This window comes from Phyllobates terribilis, unplaced genomic scaffold (assembly GCF_046119375.1).
Source record: "Phyllobates terribilis strain yellow unplaced genomic scaffold, ASM4611937v1 Scaffold_171__1_contigs__length_4068163, whole genome shotgun sequence".
Classification (NCBI taxonomy): Eukaryota; Metazoa; Chordata; class Amphibia; order Anura; family Dendrobatidae; genus Phyllobates; species Phyllobates terribilis.
The window spans coordinates 3873162-3894422 of NW_027362931.1; the positions used below are offsets into that span (position 1 = coordinate 3873162).

Below are 21261 nucleotides of genomic sequence, written 5' to 3' on the forward strand. Positions count from 1 at the left end.
TTAAATAAAATCTTACTCATCAAAGGGGGTGTACTCATTTATGCTGAACAATGTTTATTAAACTTTATAAAACACAGTGAACATAATTACACTTTCTTTCCCGTATGACTTCTCTCATGTTTTACAAGGTGTGATTTATGTATAAAAGATTTCCCACATTCTCAACATGAATACGGCTTCTCTCCTGTGTGACTTCTTTGATGTCTAATAAGATGCGATTTATATATAAAACATTTCGCACATTCTGAACAAGAAAATGGCTTCTCTCCTGTATGAATTCTCTTATGAGCAGAAAGATTTGATTTACGCATAAAACATTTCCCACATTCTGGACATGAATACGGCTTCTCTCCTGTGTGAATTCTCTGATGTTTAACAAGTTGTGATTTATCTGTAAAGCACCTTCTACATTGTAAACATGAAAAAGGTTTTTCCCCGGTGTGAATTCTTAGATGTTTAACAAGGTTTGATTTACTACTAAACCATTTCCCACATTCCGAACATGAAAATGGCTTCTCTCCTGTATGAATTCTCTGATGTGTAATAAGACTCAAGTTATTCGTGAACGACTTTCCACATTCTGAACATGAATACGGCTTTTCTCCTGTGTGAATTCTCTGATGTATAACAAGATGTGATTTTTCTGGAAAGCACCTTCTACATTGTAAACATGAAAATGGCTTCTCTCCTGTGTGAATTCTCTCATGTATAACAAATTGTGATTTATATGTAAAGCATTTCCCACATTCTGAACAGGAGTATGGCTTTTTACCTTTGTGTTTTCTGAGTGTTATAAAATCTGAGCTTTTTGTAAATTTCTTGTCACACTGAAATCTTGAATCCACTCTGCCCCCTGGACTTTTGGTAATAATGTGAGATTGCTCAGGAGATGATTCCTCATGATCAGGAGAATTATAAGAAAGTGAAGTGCTGTGAAGTCCAGGAGGTGCAGGAAGGGTGATGAGGTTTTCTCCATTAGAGTGCTTCATGATATCTTCTTTTTTACAATTTAGTGATGAACCGTTATTCTCACAAGGATTTCCTATTAGGATGAAAGATAAATTAGATGTGAGTTTTTTCTTCAACACAAAAGAGATTTCTGAATGTATTTTCTGGATCTCACAATGAAGACCCTCGTCAGTGAAAGTACCGGTAATAAGGAGGACAACTGCATGCCATAGCATTAACACAATGACGGGTAAAGTGAATGACACTTATAAACTGGTGACATTGGCACAAGTCAGGGGTGGCAGAGATTAGACAGCAAATAGTTCTTTAAGTGGTAATTACTGATGACCGGTTCCCTTAATGTACCTCCAGTGCCATTTCACTCTCAAGCTTCGTATCTTGCCCTTAGTATAGAAAAGTGTCCACGCAATTAAAGAAGATGTCCACTACTATTAAAAATGTCCCCAATGTAATTAACCCGTTGAGAGAAGATTTTTTTAATTACCTTGCTTTGTCTTTATTGGCTGTGAGCGGCGCTATCGCTGGCCACTCACAGGCATCACGCGACCCCCGGCCTCAGCCGGCTCTTACTTCCCCTGATGTCACGTCAAGTGAGGCGTGACTTGGTGATGCAATCCCCGCGGTGGACGCCGGGCTGTGGGTGGGGTTTCCCCGTGCGTCACACCCAGCATCCACCGCACACTTTCCCAATGAATACAAGGTAATTGTGATTCACAAAATGTTATACAATTGAACAGTGAAGAAAAAAAAATTTAATTTTTACCACTATAATGTTGTTTTAGCCCCAGATTTTACATTTTCACAAGGGAAAATGGGTAAAAATGACCACATAATTTTATACAATTTCTGCTGAACGGGGCAATACCCCATATGTGTCTGTACTGTACTGCTTAGCCACATGGCGAGACTCCGGAGGGACGGAGCAATATTTGACTCTTGGAGAACAAACTTTAGTAGAACAGTTTGCAGACTCCATATACAGAGCCCCAAAGTGGCAGAAGAGCAGAATCCCCCCTCAAGTAACACCAGTTTGCAAATTACACCCTATGGAAATTTATCTACAGGTGTAGAATTTGACTCCATGGGTGCTTTCCAGAAACGAGCAGTAATGGATGTTGCGAAGTGAAAATGCAAATATTCCCTTATAGTGGCCAGTACATTGTAGTGTCCGGTACATTGTAGTGCCCTTACGTTGTAGCGCCCAGTACATGATTCCCAGCTAGTGCTTTCTGGAGAAATAAATTGCCTCTCCCCGCTACAGTAATGCCAAACATGTGGATGCTAACTGCACACTGTGGGTCCCAGGAGGAGGGGGCATTTGGATTTGGGAGCCCAGATGTCACTGGATTTCTTTAAGTGGGAGCCAAGTCACTTTCCAGAGCCTTTGTGCTACCAGTAATATGGACACCCCCTATATTATCGTTTACAGATGATGAACCTGAGTGGGGACTTGATTTTCTGTGGGTTGAGTAGAGGCTCTTAATGGTGGCATTTTGGGGTACAGAACATTTTGGATCATATTTATCCTGTGCTGTACGCTGAACACTTACAGTGGGTACGGAAAGTATTTAGACCTCTTTAAATTTTTCACTCTGTTTCATTGCAGCCATTTGGTAAATTCTAAAAAGTTCATTTATTTTTCTCATTAAAGTCCACTCTGTAGACATTTTTGCAAATTTATTAAAAAAGAAAAACTGAAATATCACATGGTCATAAGTATTCAGACCCTTTTCTCAGACACTCATATTTAAGTCACATGCTGTCCATTTCCTTGTGATCCTCCATGAGATGGTTCTACTCCTTCATTGGAGTCCAGCTGTGTTTAATTAAACTTATAGGACTTGATTTGGAAAGACACACACCTGTCTATAGAAGACCTCACAGCTCACAGTGCATGTCAGACCAAATGAGAATCATGAGCTCAAAGGAACTGCCCAAGGAGCTTAGAGACAGAATTGTGGAAAGGCACAGATCTGGCCAAGGTTACAAAAGAATTTCTGCATTACTCAAGGTTCCTAACAGAACAGTGGCCTTCATAATCCTTAAATGGAAGAAGTTTGGGACCACCAGAAGTCTTCCTAGACCTGGCCGTCCAGCCAAACTGAGCAATCGTGGGAGAAGAGCCTTGGTAGGAGAGGTAAAGAAAAACCCCAAGATCACTGTGGCTGAGCTCCAGCGAAGTAGTAGGGAGAAGGGAGAAAGCTCACAAAAGTCAACGATCACTGCTGCCCTCCACGAGTCGGGCCTTTATGGCAGAGTGGCCAGATGGAAGGATCTACTCAGTGCAAGACATATGAAAGCCCGCATAGAGTTTGCTCAACAACACATGAAGGACTCACAGACTATGAGAAATAAGATTCTCTGATCTGATGAGACGAAGATAGAACTTTTTGGTGATAATTCTAAGCGGTATGTGTGGAGAAAACCTGGCACTGCTCATGACCTGCCCAATACAATCCCTACAGTGAAACATGGTGGTGGCAGCATCATACTATGGGGGTATTTTTCAGCTGCAGGGACAGGACGACTGGTTGCAATTGAAGGAAACATGAATGCAGCCAAGTACAGAGATATCCTGGATGAAAACCTCTTCTAGAGTGCTCTGGATCTCAGACTTGGCCGAAGGTTCATCTTCCAACAAGACAGTAACCCTAAGCACACAGCTAAAATGACAAAGGAGTGGCTTCAGAACAACTCTGTGACCATTCTTGACTGGCCCAGCCAGAGCCCTGACCTAAACCCAATTGAGCATTTCTGGAGAGTCCTGAAAATGTCTGTCCACCAACGTTCACCATCCAACCTGACGGAACTGGAGAGGATCTGCAAGGAAGAATGGCAGAGGACCCCCAAATCCAGGTGTGAAAAACTTGTTGCATCATTCCCAAGAAGACTCATGGCTGTACTAGCTCAAAAGGGGGCTTCTACTCAATACTGAGCAAAGGGGCTGAATACTTATGACCATGTGATATTTCAGTTTTTCTTTTTTAATAAATTTGCAAAAATTTCTACATTTCTGCTTTTTTTTCAGTCAAGATGGGGTGCAGAGTGTACTATAATGAGAAAAAAATGAACTTTTTAGAACTTACCGAATAGCTGCAATGAAACAAAGAGTGAAAAATGTAAAGGGGCCTGAATACTTTCCGTACCCACTGTACATCGGGGTTTCCATCTAAATCTACAAAATACATGATTCAGATGACACCCCCGAGGGATCCATTCAGAATAATGAGGCAGCAGAGTTACATCGGACTCCGTCTAGCCTCTGGTCGACTGCGCTTTTATGCACGCTGAAAAAGATGGACATCACTGGATCATAGGCCAGACGGCGTCCACAGCGCCTCATTATACGGAATCTTCCCCCGGGGTTCTGTCCGAATCGCAAGCTCAGTCATTTATATGGCAGCATGAGACTTGTGTAAGAATAATATGAAAATAAAAGATGGAAGTAATATTAAAAAACACAATTAGGAAAATTAAAAATGTGCTTATTAAATCATTAAGAAGAGGTGTGAATGCGGCCCAGTTATTCATCGGTGCGCAACCGGACTCTGTACAAGAGCAGCCGCGCCATCACCGGACGCTTCTGCTGTGATGTGGACGGCGGATAAAGCTTCACTGCACCGGAGACCTCATACAATATCACACACCGGTCATCGTCAGGCACCACTAATCATAGTCACATGCCAATCATCATCGTCATACGCCAGTCATTATTACACACCTGTGGAAACATCTACAGGAATCTCCTCCTTCACGTCACTCACACACGGCTGATCCCTCCTCGTTATCACTTCTTCTTCTGTCTCATCCTTCACTTTATTCTTAGTCGGATCTTCCTCCTGATATATCAGATGTAACAATCAGCACAATACAAGAAACCACCAAAATCTGTGACATCTATGACCTCGATCAGAAATGTCCCCCCATATACAGATCCAGTACAGGGCTCAGCACCGTCTACCTGATGACTCTCCGGGATGTTGTGATTCTCCTCTGGACAGTCCTGGGAATACAGAGGACGGGGACATCTCTCTGGTGGATTTCTTTCCATGAGTCCATCTGTAGGAAACACATAGTGACAGAATACAGTGACATGTAAAAGTTTGGGCACCAATGGTCAAAATTACTGTTATTGTGAACAGTTAAGTCGAAGATGAAATAATCTCTAAACGGCCTAAAGTTAAAGATGACATTTCCTTTGTATTTTAGGCAAAACAATAAATAATAAATTATATATATTTTCATCTTTTACATTTTAAAAAAAATTCAATAAGGAAAAATGGGCAAATGCAAAAGTTTTGGCACCCGGCAAGGTTAGTACCTAGTAGCGCCCCCTTTTGAAAGCATCACAGCTTGTAAATGCTTTTTGTAGCCAGACAATAGTCTTTCAATTCTTGTTTGAGGGATTTTCATGCATTCATTCTTCCTTGGAGCATTCTTCCAGTTCTGTGAGATTCTTGGGTCGTCTTGCATCGTCTGCTATTTTGAGGTCTAGCCACAGATTTTCAATGATGTTCAATCAAATCAGGGGACTATGAGGGCCATTGTAAAACCATCAGCTTGCGCCTTTTGACGTGTGTTTAGTATCATTATCATTTGCCATCCTCTTTTCACCTCCAGCTTTTTTGCAGATGGTGTTATGTTTGTATCAAGAATTTGCTGAAATGTCATGGAATCCATTCTTCCCTCTACCCGTTCCCTGTGCCATTGGCTGCAACACTACCCCAAAGCATGATTGATCCACCACCATGCTTAATGGTTGGCGAGATGTTCTTTTCCTAAAATTCTGTGCCCTTTTTTCTCCACACAACTTTGATCATTGCTCTATTTTAACCTCATCGGTCCACAAGACTTGTTTACAAAATGCATCAGATCTTCTTAGATGTACTTTTGCATACTTCTGACGCTGAATTTCATAGTGAGGTCGCAGGAGAGGTTTTCTTCTGATGACTCTTCCATGAAGGCCATATTTGTGCAGGTGTCTCTGAAGAGTACAACAATGTACCACGACTCCATAGTCTGCTAAATCTTTCTGAACGTCTTTTGCAGTCAGGCGGGGGTTCTGATTTGCCTCTCTAGCAATCCTACTGAAAATTTGCTTGGTCTTCCAGACCTTATCTTGACCTCCACTGTTTCTGTTAACTGCCATTTCTTTATTACATTTTGAACCGAAGAAAGGGCAACTTGAAAACGCTTTGTTCATAGCCTTCTCCTGCTTTGTGGGCCTCCACCATTTTCAGAGTGCTAGACAGCGGATACCTTGGTTGATGAAATCCATCTTGTGGTTCTTGTGTAATCTTTACTTTCAGTTTGGAGATAATGATATGCTCGTGCTCCGGTGCAGCCTATGGGGGGCGCTCTATCTGGGTTTCTGCTTACATATTCATCTGTATGCTCTTATGACAGCTCACTTATCGTTCACTGACCTGCCTCCTATTTTACATAATGTATCTAGTAGTGCGTGGCTAGGTAAAATAGGAGGCAGGTCAGTGAAGGCACAGTGAGCTGCCATAAGAGCATACAGGTGAATATGTAATCAGAGCACCAGATATAGCGCCCCCCACAGGTCGCCCTGGAGCACAGGCATATCATTATCTCCAAACTGAAAGTAAAGATTACACAAGAACCACAGGACATCAAAAAAGGTATCATTTTAATCAGTGTAATGTCGCCCACCTGTCAGTCTATGTAGTTTGCTAAGCACAATCCTGCTGACAGGTGCGCTTTAAGTACATAATGTGGAATATCTCCTGAAAAAAATGAATAAAGTGAAACAGGTTTTTTTGTATAGACTCATGTTAAATACAAAAGAGCAAAAGATAATTTAAAACAAAAAACAATGGGAGGGAAAAATAGAAAAATCTAAAGCTTTCTGTGTCACTGGTATTTCCACCTTTACCTTAATTTAGTATGGAAACACATTTTTACTCGCCTGTGGTAAATCACAAAATAGATTCTCCTGTGATTGTCAGTGCCCATGTGACAAGAATTAGCCAATGAATGATGACTTCAGTGTTTTAAAAAGCCACATGGTAGGCCCCGTTCCTTTGTCACAATGGATTAGACAAAGGAGCTGCCTGAGGACATCAGAACTGCTATTAGCAAACGCAAGACTTCCAAAGGGTAGAAGGCCATCTCCAAAAACCTTGGTATCCCAGTTTCAACAGTGCGCAATGTCATTAATAAGTTTGCCAAGCATGGAACCGTCAAGAACCTCCCTGGAAAGAGGAAAATTGGCAAAAGAGGTCTTCGAAGATTGGTGGAAATAGTGGAAAAAAAAACATCACGTCAAACATCCAAAGACCTGAAGGCCAACCTGGAATAGTCTGGGGTAATGGTTTCAAAAAGTACCATACGCCGCACACTAAACCAAGCACAGCTTTATGTCCGAAGGCCAAGGAAGAAACCATTGCTGAATAAAAGACATAAAAAGGAACGACTGATCTTTGCCAAAGAGTACCTTGACAAGCCTCAATCCTTCTGGGAAAATGTTCTGTGGACAGATGAAACAAAAATAGAGCTTTTTGGCAATACAAAACAACAGTTTGTTTACAGACGGCGCAATGAAGGTTATATAAGGAAAGAAAACCTTACCAACACTTAAGCATGGTGGAGTATCCACAACGCTGTGGGGTTGCATTGCAGCATCTGGTACTGGAGGCCTTGACCATATCACAGGAATCATGAAATCAGAGAATTATCAAGAGGTTTTAGAGCGAAATGTCCTACCCAGTGAAAGAAAATGTAGTTTGAGTCAAAGATCATGGGTCCTCCAGCAAGACAATGACCCAAAGCACATATCCAAAAGTACACAGGAATGGTTGAAAAAGAAAAAACATGGACTGTTTTATAATGGCCAGCAACGAGTCCAGACCTCAATCCCACTGAAAATCTTTGGAGTGAGCTGAAATCTGCCGTTGGGAAAAAGAACCTGCAAACATTCAAGAGCTCGAACAAACTGCAAAGGAAAAGTGGGAGAAAATCCCAGCTGAGAAGAGCAAGAAGCTTATAGATGGCTACAAGAAACGTGTGGAGGCCGTCAGCAATGCCAAAGGGTGGGCAACCAAGTATTAATTACTTGAAGAACAGAGGGGAATGGGGTAAAGGAATAGTCCGCTCACCCAACGTTGATTAGCAGTCTTCATCTGTAAGGCAGAGCGCGGAGCCATCCCAGTCTCGGACGTGGAGACAAACAGCAGAAAATAGAATAGAATATCTATGGATCTCTTTTGGTGACTTGCTACTACAGTTTCTAATGTGATCAATAAACTTTGCTTTTTATATTTTTGGCTACTGCTGGAGGAGGTTCTTGTTTTTCTGCCAAGTATTAATTAGGGGTTTAGGGGGGCCTTTATTGCTGCACATGCTGTTTATTCGGTTTCTTCTTTGAAATTGCCACAAGGAGGTTAAACAATGTTCTATTGTTGTATTACTTTGGACCACCAATTAAAAAATCCTAAGGATATACTGTAACTTTCATTATTTCTGGAGATATTGTACAGGCCATGAAATAAATGAAGGGATGCCAATAATGGTGATCAGCAGTGCACAGAAGCCCAGTCACTGAGCAGCGGGAGAAGCAGGTCCTCCGAGCCGTCACCACATGGATTATAGGAGGACTCCCAACACAGATTTATGTCATAGTCACAGGATAATGAATAAGGGACAGATGCCGATTCCCCATGGGGGGTCGTCTGAGGAGTTTTTTTCCTTCTGAGAACTAGAAATAAGTAAACCTCCGGCTATTTAACCTCTTTATTGTTGAAAATAATAGCACCCGAGGAGTCTATGTGAGGGGGTCCCAGTATGAGCCCATCGGGGTCTTCACTTTATAGTTATTTTCAGATGGGATGATCGAAAAACATCTGTTCTAATAAAATATACATTTTCCTATAAAGTATTTAATCCCTTCCCAATATCCAGCATCTACCTGTACCTGCAGCGATCGGGGCTTAAACTCTGACCTTTGCGATTAACCCCATGAATACATAGTTATATAGGTTTAAATAAGACTCAGGTCCATCAAGTCCAACCGGTCTCCACAAGTTCTACATTCTTTTTCAATTATTTTAACCTACAATGACATTCACTGTGAGACAATCATCCGGCCCTTCTATAAATGCCATTTCTCTTGATTTAACAAATCTAATCGTCTGGAATAACTAAGAAGAAAAGCTGTATTGTCACAGGTAATACATTGGGATCACAGGTTTTTATCCCTGTATTACAGTCGTGAGGCAGTGAGGGGGATTATATGCGGGGGACGGTATGTATCCCCCAGGATGCTCATAGAGGCACATTGAACCCGCTGGAGTGCACTGGAGTCACAGAAACACCTGTGGCTGCAGAGCAAAATAAAAGGAAAGTTTGGACTTGGTCAAACTATTTGACCAAGTTGGATTTAAGAAAACCCAGCGTGGGCTTTTATTTTGGGAGTGATCTGCAGGGGGGCAGTGGGGCGGTCCACTCCCTCCTGCCGAGTCTTACAAGTGGCTCATGGCCACAGAATCCATTAAAAAACCTTCAGCAAAGGTTTGGGTGTGTCAGTGGTTTGTTTGCTAAGCTGCAGAGCAGGAGGCGCAGTACAATGCAAGCCTGGGTGAAGGCGCAACAAAGGCCTGTGAAGGCAACGTAACTGGCGCACCCGAGTGAAACGGCGGCAGGTTTACACGGACTGTTTGGATCACCCGGCTGCGATCCGGAGGACATTGTGCAAATAAAGACATTTAAAGTTGAACTTTCCTTGGGTCACCGCCCCATTACAATATGGTGGAGAATGCGGGCAGTGTGAACTGAGGCATACCCCAAAACCAGCATGTCTGTGATCAAGTCTGCAAAGCTACAGCTCAAGCCTGCTGACAAGCAGGAGCTACTAAAGCAGTTAGTACTCACCCAGCAGCACCAGCATCTCCAGAGGCAACAGCAGGATCAGCAACAGCAGCGCACTAATGACTTAATCGTGCAGCAGATTGCGGCTCGGCGAGAGACGCCACCAGCACCGACCCCGGAAAGTTGTGAGGTCCGGGACAAGGTCCGCTCAGTCTTGAGGAAGCCGAGTCCGGAGGATGACGTAGAAGCCTTCCTCACCATCTACATGCACACCACGGAGTGGGAGAACCTGCCAACTTCCCAGTGGGCTGACGTGGTGGCTCAGTTTCTGATAGACGACGCGCAGAAGGCCTACTTTGGCCTGAGTTGCGATGATGGCCAGGACTATGGGAAGCTGAGATGTGAGATCCTTGCCCTACTGGGAGTTAATACATATTTGAGAACCCAACGGGTGTTTTCATGGACCTTTGTGGTGGCCGGGACCGCCAGGTGGCCGGGACCGCCGGGACTTGCTGCAGCTAGTTAAAAGGTGGCTCCAGCCTGAGACTTTGACTCTGGCCCAGATGGTGGAGAGGATCGTGGGTGATCGGCTAGAGAGAACTCTGCCAGCAGCTATACAGAGTTGGGTGTGGCAAGGGGACTCGGGCACTTTAGACCAGGTGGTTAGCCTGATCGGGTGGTACACGGCCACTCAGGACTTCATACGGGACTCTGCCCCACTGCGACTATCACGCCGGACTCTGCAAGCCCAGGAGCCGGTGAAACGGTTGCGTCCCTCTGCTGGGGACTGTGGGTTCACGCGTAGAGTCTCAATGTATGCCCAGACAGTCTGCACCGTGACTGCAGACGATGCGGGCAGCAAAACCCAATTGTGCCAGGTACTCATCAAAGGGTACCAGAAGGAGGCTCTCTTGGACTCAGGGAGCCTAGTGACTCTGGTCCATGGGTCACTGGATGCCAAGGAGAACCCCAGTGGACGGAGGTTACTTTTTCCACCCCGTGTGGGGAGATGAAACATGTGGTGGGAGTGGTCAAGACCCTTCCTGATCGGACTGTTTTGGGAAGATACTTGCCCCTGTACTGATCCCTATGGGAGAACAAAATTAACCCTCCCAGGGTAAATGTCCAGGCACGGAACCCAAAGATTCCGAGTCTGGGATACCTGCCGTAGGGGGTCGCCGACCTAGGGACAGAGTGTAACCCCGATAGGTTCCCCTAGAGGTATTAGCAGGAGAGGTTGAGGAGACCCCATCGATCCCAGAGCTGGAAGTGTCCCCTGGTTCTTTTGGGACAGCTCAGCTGCAGGATCCCACTCTAGCCAGCGCACGAGAAAAGGTGGTAGAAATAAATGGGGTGCCTCAACAACCAGGTGCAGAGGTGGTTTTCCCGCGCATGGCTGTCAACCAGGATCTATTATATAGAGTTGATAAAATCTGGGATGAAGTGGTGGAATAGCTGGCAGTACTACAGTCGTACCGCTGGGCGGTGCTGGAGATGGCTCACACACAAACACACACACACACACAAACACACGCTGGGTGGACACCTAGGGGTGAAAAAAAACCGCAAGAACATATTTTGCAGCGGTTCTTTTGGCCCAGGATTTATGCCGAGGTACAGAGGCATTGTGAGTCGTGTCCCAAGTGTCAACTTATCACACCCACTGCAAATTTCCAGACTCCATTGGTACCTCTACCCATTATAGGAGGTACCTTTTCAGCGGATTGCGATGAATCTGGTGTGGCCTATAGTAAAATCTTCCCGTGGCCACCAACATATTTTGGTGGTAGTAGATTATGCCACCCGTTACCCGGAGGCAATACGTATCCCCTGCGAGCTGTTTGCCATGTTCTGCCGCCTTGGGCTACCCAAGGAGATCAAGTGGCAAGGGCCAAATGAAGTCCGGGAAAAGGTGGGGGAGGTGAATTACCGAGTGTACCAGCCCGGAAAGAGAAAACCGGAACAACTGTATCATGTGAACCTGCTAAAAGCCTGGAAAGTCCGGGAATGTTTGATTATGGATGAGACGCCAGTCGTACCATCTGGGAACCCTCTGACACCGGCCAGGGACGAGGTCGGGTGTGAGGTTAAGATAAGTGATGCTCTCACTAAACAGCAGCGATGGGAGGCTCGGAATTTGATGCAGCAGAATACAGACGTATTCTCAGTATTGCCTGGGCATGCATCTGTGATCCGACATGACACTGTCACCGAGCCCCGAGTAAGGGTACGAGTGAAACCGTACTGTGTACCAGAAGCCCGGAGGCAAGCCATCGCGGCTGAGGTAAAACAAATGCTCCAGTTAGGAGTCATTGAGGAATCTAGGAGTGAATGGGCTAGCCCCATTGTTCCGATTCCGAAGCCTGATGGATCATTACGGTTTTGTAACGACTTCAAAGAATTGAATGAAGTGTCAAAATTTGACCTTTATCCAATGCCCCGGGTGGACGAGCTTATCTAGAGACTGGGGTAGGCCCAGAACTTCACCACGCTTAATCTCACCAAGGGTTACTGGCAGGTGCCTCTGACAGAATCGGCGAAAGAAAAGACCACCTTTATAACACCGGAGGGTCTATCACTATGTCATCTTGCCTTTTAGATTACATGGGGCCCCGGCCACATTCCAGAGGCTGATGGACATAGTGTAGCCTCATCAGAAGTACGCATCAGCATATTTAGATAATATCATCATCTTTAATACTAACTAGCAGACCCACCTGTCCCAGGTACAAGCGTTGCTGGATTCACTCAGAGTCGCAGGAATAACAGTGAACCACAAAAAAATGTGCGATAGGTCTCGAAGCCCGGTACTTGGGGTACGTGATGGGCCGTGGGGTTATTAAACCCCAAATAAACAAGATTGAGGCCATTCAAAACTGGCCTAAGCCTTAGACTACTAAACAGGTAAGAGCGTTCCTTGACATTATTGGGTACTACCGATGGTTTATACCTAATTTTGCTGGGAGATCGGCACCCCTGACCAATCTCTTAAAGGGAAAGAGGTCGGCCATGGTTCGGTGGAACCCTCATGCGGAGGAAGCATTCCAATCCATGAAGTTGGCATTGTGCGGACAGCCGGTCCTCATCAGCCCCAACTTCAAGAAAAGCTTCATTGTGCAGACAGATGCCTCAGAGGTAGGCCTAGGAGCGGCAGTGTCGCAAGAGGTGAATGGAGATGAACATCCAGTCACCTACTTGAGCAGGAAACTTACCCCGGCAGAGAAAAATTATAGCGTAGTGGAGGAGTGCCTGGCCATTAAGTGGGCCTTGGAGTCCCTATGTTATTATTTGCTCGGGCGAGCTGTGAAGTTGCAAGGGAATGCGGATGCTCTGTCACGGGCACCCTGTATGGTGACAAGTGTTCAACCCCACAAGTTTGAACAGAGGGTGGGGGATATGCGAGGCAGTGAGGGGAATTATATGCGAGGGACCTGTGGTTGCAGAGCAAAATAAAAGTAAAGTTTTGGACTTGGTCAAACTATTTGACCAAGTTGGATTTAAGAAAACCTGGCATTGGTTTTTATTCTTGGAGTGAACTACAGGTGGCAGTGGGGCGGTCCACTCCCTCCAGCCGAGTCTTACAAGTGGCTCATGGTCACAGAATTCATTTAAAAACCTGCAGCAAAGGATTGGGTGTGTCATTGGTTTGTTTGCTAAGGAGGCTCTGTGCAATGCAAGCCTGGGTGAAGGCACAACACAGGCCTGTGAAGGCAACGTAACTGGCGCACCCCAGACTGAAACAGCGCGGCCATCTCCAACAGCAACAGGTTTACACGGACTGTTTGGATCACCCGGCTGCGATCCGGAGGGCATTTTGCAAATAAAGACATTTAAAGTAGAACTTTACTTGGGTCACTGCCTCATTACCGCACAGTGTGAACACCGCCGCACTACACAGTATATAAAGTAATCAGATGATAGACTCACATACCCTAAGGGACTAAAGAAAAAAACATATAATCACCCATCCTCAATTATACAAAAGAAACCTCATCTGGTGTTGCCACATCTGTAAATATTAAATCTATAAAAATATTGAACCCATACGGTAAAAGCTGTGAAGGAAAAAGAAACAAAAAAACTGAAAGGCCACAATTGGCACACCTCTGTAAGAAGAAAGCTCTAAAAACTGATCCAAATGCTGAACGAGCATCAAAATGCACCAACAAATGCATTTATACACTGCTCAAAAAAATAAAGGGAACACTTACACAACAGAATATAACTCCAAGTAAATCAAACTTCTGTGAAATCAAACTGTCCACTTAGGAAGCAACACTGATTGACAATCAATTTCACATGCTGTTGTGCAAATGGAATAGACAATAGATGGAAATTATTGGCAATTATCAAGACCCCCTCAATAAAGGAGTGGTTCTGCAGGTGGGGACCACAGACCACATCTCAGTACCAATGCTTTCTGGCTGATGTTTTGGTCACTTTTGAATGTTGGTTGTGCTTTCACACTCGTGGTAGCATGAGATTTATTTTTTTGAGCAGTGTATATACCAGTGATTAGCTGCAGAGCATTGCAAGTAACATGGAAATACAATGCAGATTTCAGAAGAGATAACACGTAGCAGAGGAGTGAGATATTAATATCACGGGGGGAGGAAATGTGTAAGAGGGTGACCAGGACGGTCATGCGTCTCTTCCCTCTTTCTGCACATATTGCTGTACCCTGTGTTTATATATGAGTATGTATGTGACCTAATGTCTGATGTGTTAGTTATAGGGTGAGTATATATAGATAGAGTATTAGAATAGGTGCTGCATGTTAGCAGACATTTCAATTCATATATATTCAGCTCTGGCTCAGAATAGCACGCGTGCTGGGTCACGCGTGCAACAGACTAAGTGCAATAGCTTAAAGTGCTTTTAATAAGCAGTTATACAATAGCAGTTGGACAGGGCAGGAGACAGGTAAGGTGCATAAGATATTCATACAAACATGCAGCTTCTTGGTCAGTTGTATTACATTATACATTGGTCAAACCATCCACTACCTCCATACAGCACTCAAAACATTCATACAAATCATTGCACCACCTGCTCTCTCTCTTTTTTCTCCTTCTCCTATTCACTGGCGACATCTCCCCCAACCCTGGGCCTCCCTGTGTGTAACAAACTAACTTACATTCACAATTTTTTCCTCTCTAATTCCCTTCACCTTCTGGCTATTACAAAAGTCTGGATCCAGCATTCAGACACCACCGCAGCTGCTGCTCTCTCATTTGGTGGGCTGAAATTTTCACATACGGCCAGACCTGAGAATAGACAAGGTGGAGATGTTGGTTTGCTCCTTTCACCACAATGTGCTTTCCAGGTCATCCCCCAGTTCGCTCACTAACATTTCCTTCCTTTGAAGTCCACATCGTCAGACTCTTCAAACCCTTCTCCCTGTGAGTGGCGGTTGTGTATCGCCCTCCAGGCTCCTCCCGCCAGTTCCTGGATCACTTTGCCACCTGGCTTCCTCACTTTCTATCCTGTGACATCCCCACCATCATCATGGGAGACTTTAACATCCCCATCAATGATCTCCTCTCCCAATCTGCCTCTCATAGGTTACTAACTCTCCTACACATGAAGACGGGAATACTCTGGACCTGGTTTTCTCCGGTCTATGCTCGAGCATGACTTTACTAACTCCCCTCTCCTGCTCTCGGACCACAACCATCTTTCCTTCTCTGTCAAGAACCGTCTACTCACCCGGGACACCCCCACTTAACACACTTATAGGAATACACGTACCATTAATACCCAGCAGCTTATGGACAATCTCCACACATCTTCAGCCCCCATCTCCTCCCTCTTCTGTCCAGACTTAGCATTGTCACACTACAATAATACACTGAAGAGCGCCCTAGATGAAGCAGCACCTTCTACACGCAGAAAGACCCGACACAGACAACGGCAGCCCTGGCACACAATGCAAACACGCTTTCTTCAGCGTTGCTCTAGGTGCGCTGAGCGTCAGTGGAGAAAATCTCTTTTAGCAGAGGACTTCATCCATTATAAATTCATGTTCAAAAACTATAACTCTGCCCTTCATCTGGCCAAACAATCCTACTTCACCCCCCTCATCACTTCACTGCCCAACAATCCAAAACGACTTTTTGAAACCTTAAACTCCCTCCTGAAACCTAATGCACAGGCCCCCATCACCAACCTCAACGGTGAGGATCTGGCCACATATTTCCTAGAAAAAATCAACCACATCCATCAGGACATCTCAGCAGTGCCTGGATCCCCTTCCCTGCCGCACTTCAAGCTCACTAGCCATCTTTGAGCCTGTTACATAAGAAGAAGTTACCCAGCTCCTCACTTCTTCTCAACCTGCAACCTGCAACAGTGACCCCATTCCTTTACATCTCCGGCAGTCCCTCTCACCGGAGGTCACCACTCACCTGACTAAAATATTTAACCTCTCTCTTTCTTCAGGTATCTTTCCTTCCTCATTTAAACATGCCATCATAACCCTTTACTTAAAAAGCCATCCCTGGTCCAGAACTGCACTGCTAACTACAGACCTGTCTCTAATCTTCCTTACATCTCTAAACTCCTGGAACGCTTGGTCCACTCCTGTCTAATCCGCTATCTCTCAGATAACTCTCTCCTCGACACTCTACAATCTGGTTTCCGCTCCTTACACTCCACTGAAACTGCCCTCACTAAAGTCTCTAATGATCTACTAACAGCTAAATACAAAGGTCACTGCTCCCTGCTGATTCTCCTGGATCTCTCTGCCGCATTTGACACTGTGGATCACCAGCTCCTCCTTACTATGATCCACTCTATAGGCCTCAAGGACACTGTTCTCTCCTGGTTCTCCTCCTACCTCTCTGACAGCTCCTTCAATGTATCTTTTGCCGGCTCCTCTTCCTCTCCTCGTCCCCTTACTATCGGGGTCTCGCAGGGCTCAGTCCTAGGTCCCCTCCTCTTCTCTCTATACACTGCCCCTATTGGACAAACAATCAGCAGATTTGGGTTTCAGTATCATCTCTATGCTGAGGACACCCAATTATACACCTCTTCCCCTTACATCACCCCTACCCTAATACAAAACACCAAGGATTGTCTGTCCGCTGTCTCTAACATCACGTCCTCCCTCTATCTTAAACTGAATCTCTCTAAAACTGAACTTCTTATGTTTCTCCCCTCTACTAACCCAACTCTGCCTGACATTGAAATTACCTTGGAGGGTTCAACCATAACTCCCAGCAGCACGGCCGCTGCCTTGGGGTCATATTCGAAACTAACCTTTCCTTTACTCCCTATATCCGATCACTCACTCGCTCTTGTCACCTGCATCTTAAAAACATCTCCAGAATCCGACCTCTTCTCACCTTTGAAACTGCTAAAACTCTTACTGTCGCTCTTATTCACTCTCGTCTGGACTACTGCAACTCTCTTCTGATCGGTCTCACTCTTACCAAACTTTCTCCTCTCCAATCCATCCTGAATGCGGCAGCCAGGGTCGTATTTCTGTCCAGCCGCTTCACCGATGCCTCCATCTTGTGCCAGTCATTACACTGGTTGCCCATTTGCTACAGGGTCCAATATAAACTCATCGCTCTCACCAACAAAGCTCTCCACAGTTCTGTACCGCCTTATATCTCTTCTCTCATCTCTGCCTATCGCCCTACACGTGCCCTCCGTTCTACAAATGACCTAAGACTAACATCCCTCATAATCTGAACCTCGCACCTCCGTCTCCAAGACTTCACTCGTGCTGCGCCAGTTCTCTGGAATGCTCTACCCCAGACGATCCGACTGATGCCTAGCCCCCATGTCTTCAAGCGCGCTTTAAAAACCCATCTCTTTAAACAAGCCGACCACCTCAACTACTCAGTAAATTAACTTTCCCCTGTTCCCTCCTTCTAAATATTATTCAGAATCTGTTCCCTACTGTTCATCTGTCTTCACACCCTCCATGCACTCGATAACTACACTCGATACTTGATTATTACACTTATATATACGGGCTGATGACCGGATCATGCAGCTTTATATGAAAATCCCTATTTATTATAATTGTCAGACCTGAAATAACAAGCACTTTGCACCTACTGTGTCCCCCCATTCCCTTGTAGATTGTAAGCGGCCGGACCCTCGCTCCTAATTTCACTGTTAAACTGTCTCACCTTGTATTGAATTTATTGTCTGTACATGTCCCCGCTTAATTGTAAAGTGCTGCGGAATATGTTGGCGCTATATAAATAAAAATTATTATTATTACTAGGAATTGGGTACAGTGTAGGGGTGAACGCAATAGTTTAGGATAGAAACAGTTACTGTGTTCAGCAATAGCTGCAGAGCAGGAGGAGCCGGGGTAGTTACCAGGAGGTTTAGTGACTGCAGCAGGGGAGTAACGGGGAAGTCTGCCCAGCAACCGAAGGAGGATTGGTGATTGGCCCAGTCAAAAGGGGAGGAGATTAGGCCAGGGCGGAGTAACGGTTTTTCCTGTCAGTTAGTTCTGAGGGAGGGATGTGACAGAGCAGTAGCTGGAGGTCCAGGGGGCACAGAAACCCGGTCCGACCAGCAGCAGAGGGACGTTAGTCAGGAACTCTAAAACGACTTTCCCTTAATGTTCGGGGCCTACGGTCCACAGGAGTCAGCAGAGTAACTTGTCTCAAAATCTTCCCAGAAGGGGAAGTCGGATGGGGAATAGTACAGAGGAAATGGAACGGGACTCTAAAAACTGCGAGGGTCTCAGAGGCCAAAGAGGTCGACTATGGAAGGGACATCTCAGGAGAAACAGACGGTGAATATTAACATATGCTGTGCAATGAACTGTGAACCTGGAAAAGGATGCGCCCAATACTGCGTGTTCCCTCATGGTGAAGTTGGACTGTTAAGTAAAGTTCTTTTTTATAAAACAGAGTGGAAGTCCCCTATCGTGTGTGCGGCGGTTACTGAAGAGGAAAAACCGAAGACGGCAGAGATCTGCGACCAAAACGTGAGTGTTCTGCACCACACGCACAGCACAGGAGAATGGGGACATTTGTCTTTGTCAGGGAGCCAGGGTGTAGGAACACAACAGTCCCTCGCCACTACTACCACCCTCACAAAAAATGCATAGGCCTGATGTAATCCTAAGAAGGTGTAGCTACAGTCACCACTGGCAGCACTGTGAGCGACAGCTGTAACTGCGCCCCGAAACTGAGTGACGGTCGCTCTGTACTGATGCACTGCTGAGCCGGCTGTCAGTCTCAATCCCGGGTGCAGTTACAGACGCCGCTCAGTGCTGCGTACGGTGACAGTAGCTGCGTTGGTGCCTGCATGACTGAGAGCCGGCGGCTTCCGGGTGCCGCACACTCAGTACAGCGGCCGGGCACCTCCCTAATGCTATTAACCAGCAGATTAACCCCATATGTGCATGTTACTGGCGATATCCAACCACACAGGTTCCCTGTAAGGAACAATACACAATAAATGTAAATCACTACAAATCTGAGGCCTCAGAGACGAGTAACATCTTATTCTGGTCGTGTCCGATAGGAAACTCCTTCTATTCCGCCCTAACATGTAGACTGTGAGCAGGGCCCTCCCTTATATTGTACCATACTGATACCGGGGGGGACATCACCGGAGTAACCGTCCAGTGTGGGACGTCGGATCAGGGGATAGAGGACCCCATCAGTCACCAGAACAAGTCCTGAGACCCCAAAAAGCTCAGGAGGAACGACCCTTCATAACCCTCATTACTAATCGGCCATTATGTCATGAAGCGATGAATCTTCCTAATATTTCTTCTGCTGTCGCCTTATGAGGCTTCATTGTCCTCCAAACACAATCGGAAATCTGCTGATTTATCCACAGAATGTAAAATCAAATGCTGCGGACAATCACTCTCCTGTGTGAGCGATGGGGGAGGGGAGCGGAGAAGACGAGACAGGGAGGGAGCGAGAACAGCAGCACAAGAGTCACATGTACAAGGCAAAAAAAGAGGAGAAAAGCCGAAAATGGGAGATTCATCATTACACGTCATCTACAGCGAACCTGGTGTAAGAGGCCGGAGCTCCTCCATCATCACCTCCTGGTACCAATCCTGGTGTCCTTCTAGATACTCCCACTCCTCCATGGAGAGATAGACAGCGACGTCCTGACACCTTATAGGAACCTGACAACAACGACACCGTCATCACCCAGAATCCTCCAGTGCTGTCCTGTATAATGTCCCAGCAGTCACCTCTCTGCTCATCACCCAGAATCCTCCAGTGCTGTCCTGTATAATGTCCCAGCAGTCACCTCTCCGGTCATCACCCAGAATCCTCCAGTGCTGCCCTGTATAATGTCCCAGCAGTCACCTCTCCGGTCATCACCCAGAATCCTCCAGTGCTGTCCTGTATAATGTCCCAGCAGTCACCTCTCTGGTCATCACCCAGAATCCTCCAGTGCTGTCCTGTATAATGTCCCTGCAGTCACCTCTCCGCTCATCACCCAGAATCCTCCAGTGCTGCCCTGTATAATGTCCCAGCAGTCACCTCTCCGGTCATCACCCAGAATCCTCCAGTGCTGTCCTGTATAATGTCCCAGCAGTCACCTCTTCGGTCATCACCCAGAATCCTCCAGTGCTGTCCTGTATAATGTCCCAGCAGTCACTTCTCCGGTCATCACCCAGAATCCTCCAGTGTTGTCTTGTATAATGTCCCAGCAGTCACCTCTCTGCTCATCACCCAGAATCCTCTAGTGCTGTCCTGTATAATGTCCCAGCAGTCACCTCTCCAGTCATCACCCAGAATCCTCCAGTGCTGTTCTGTATAATGTCCCAGCAGTCACCTCTCCAGTCATCACCCAGAATCCTCCAGTGCAGTCCTGTATAATGTCCCAGCAGTCACCTCTCCGGTCATCACCCAGAATCCTCCAGTGCCGTCCTGTATAATGTCCCAGCAGTCACCTCTCCGGTCATCACCCAGAATCCTCTAGTGCCGTCCTGTATAATGTCCCAGCAGTCACCTCTCCGGTCATCACCCAGAATCCTCCAGTGCTGTCCTGTATAATGTCCCAGCAGTCACCTCTCCGGTCATCACCCAGAATCCTCCAGTGTTGTCCTGTATAATGTCCCAGCAGTCACCTCTCCGGTCATCACCCAGAATCCTCCAGTGTTGTCCTGTATAATGTCCCAGCAGTCACCTCTCCGGTCATCACCCAGAATCCTCCAGTGCTGTCCTGTATAATGTCCCAGCAGTCACCTCTCTGGTCATCACCCAGAATCCTCCAGTGCTGTCCTGTATAATGTCCCAGCAGTCACCTCTCCGCTCAGCAGCTCAATCTTCTTGTTGCTGAGCTCTAGGATCTTCTTCTTCTTCCTCTCATGTATCGGGGGGTGCAGGGGAGGCTCTGTGATGGGGCCCGGGCTCCGCCCTCCTGACTCCTGGAGATGGATGATGGGAGTCACACCCTCCCCCGGTGTCTTCCTCACTATTGTGTAATCCTGTGTATGGCGAGAGACACTTAGGG

At 46.0% G+C, this 21261-nt stretch overlaps 1 pseudogene; it reads right to left on the reverse strand.

Annotated features, from left to right (window-relative positions):
- Positions 1–21261, reverse strand: part of LOC141212366 (uncharacterized) — a 288826-nt pseudogene that overhangs the window by 150360 nt on the left and 117205 nt on the right.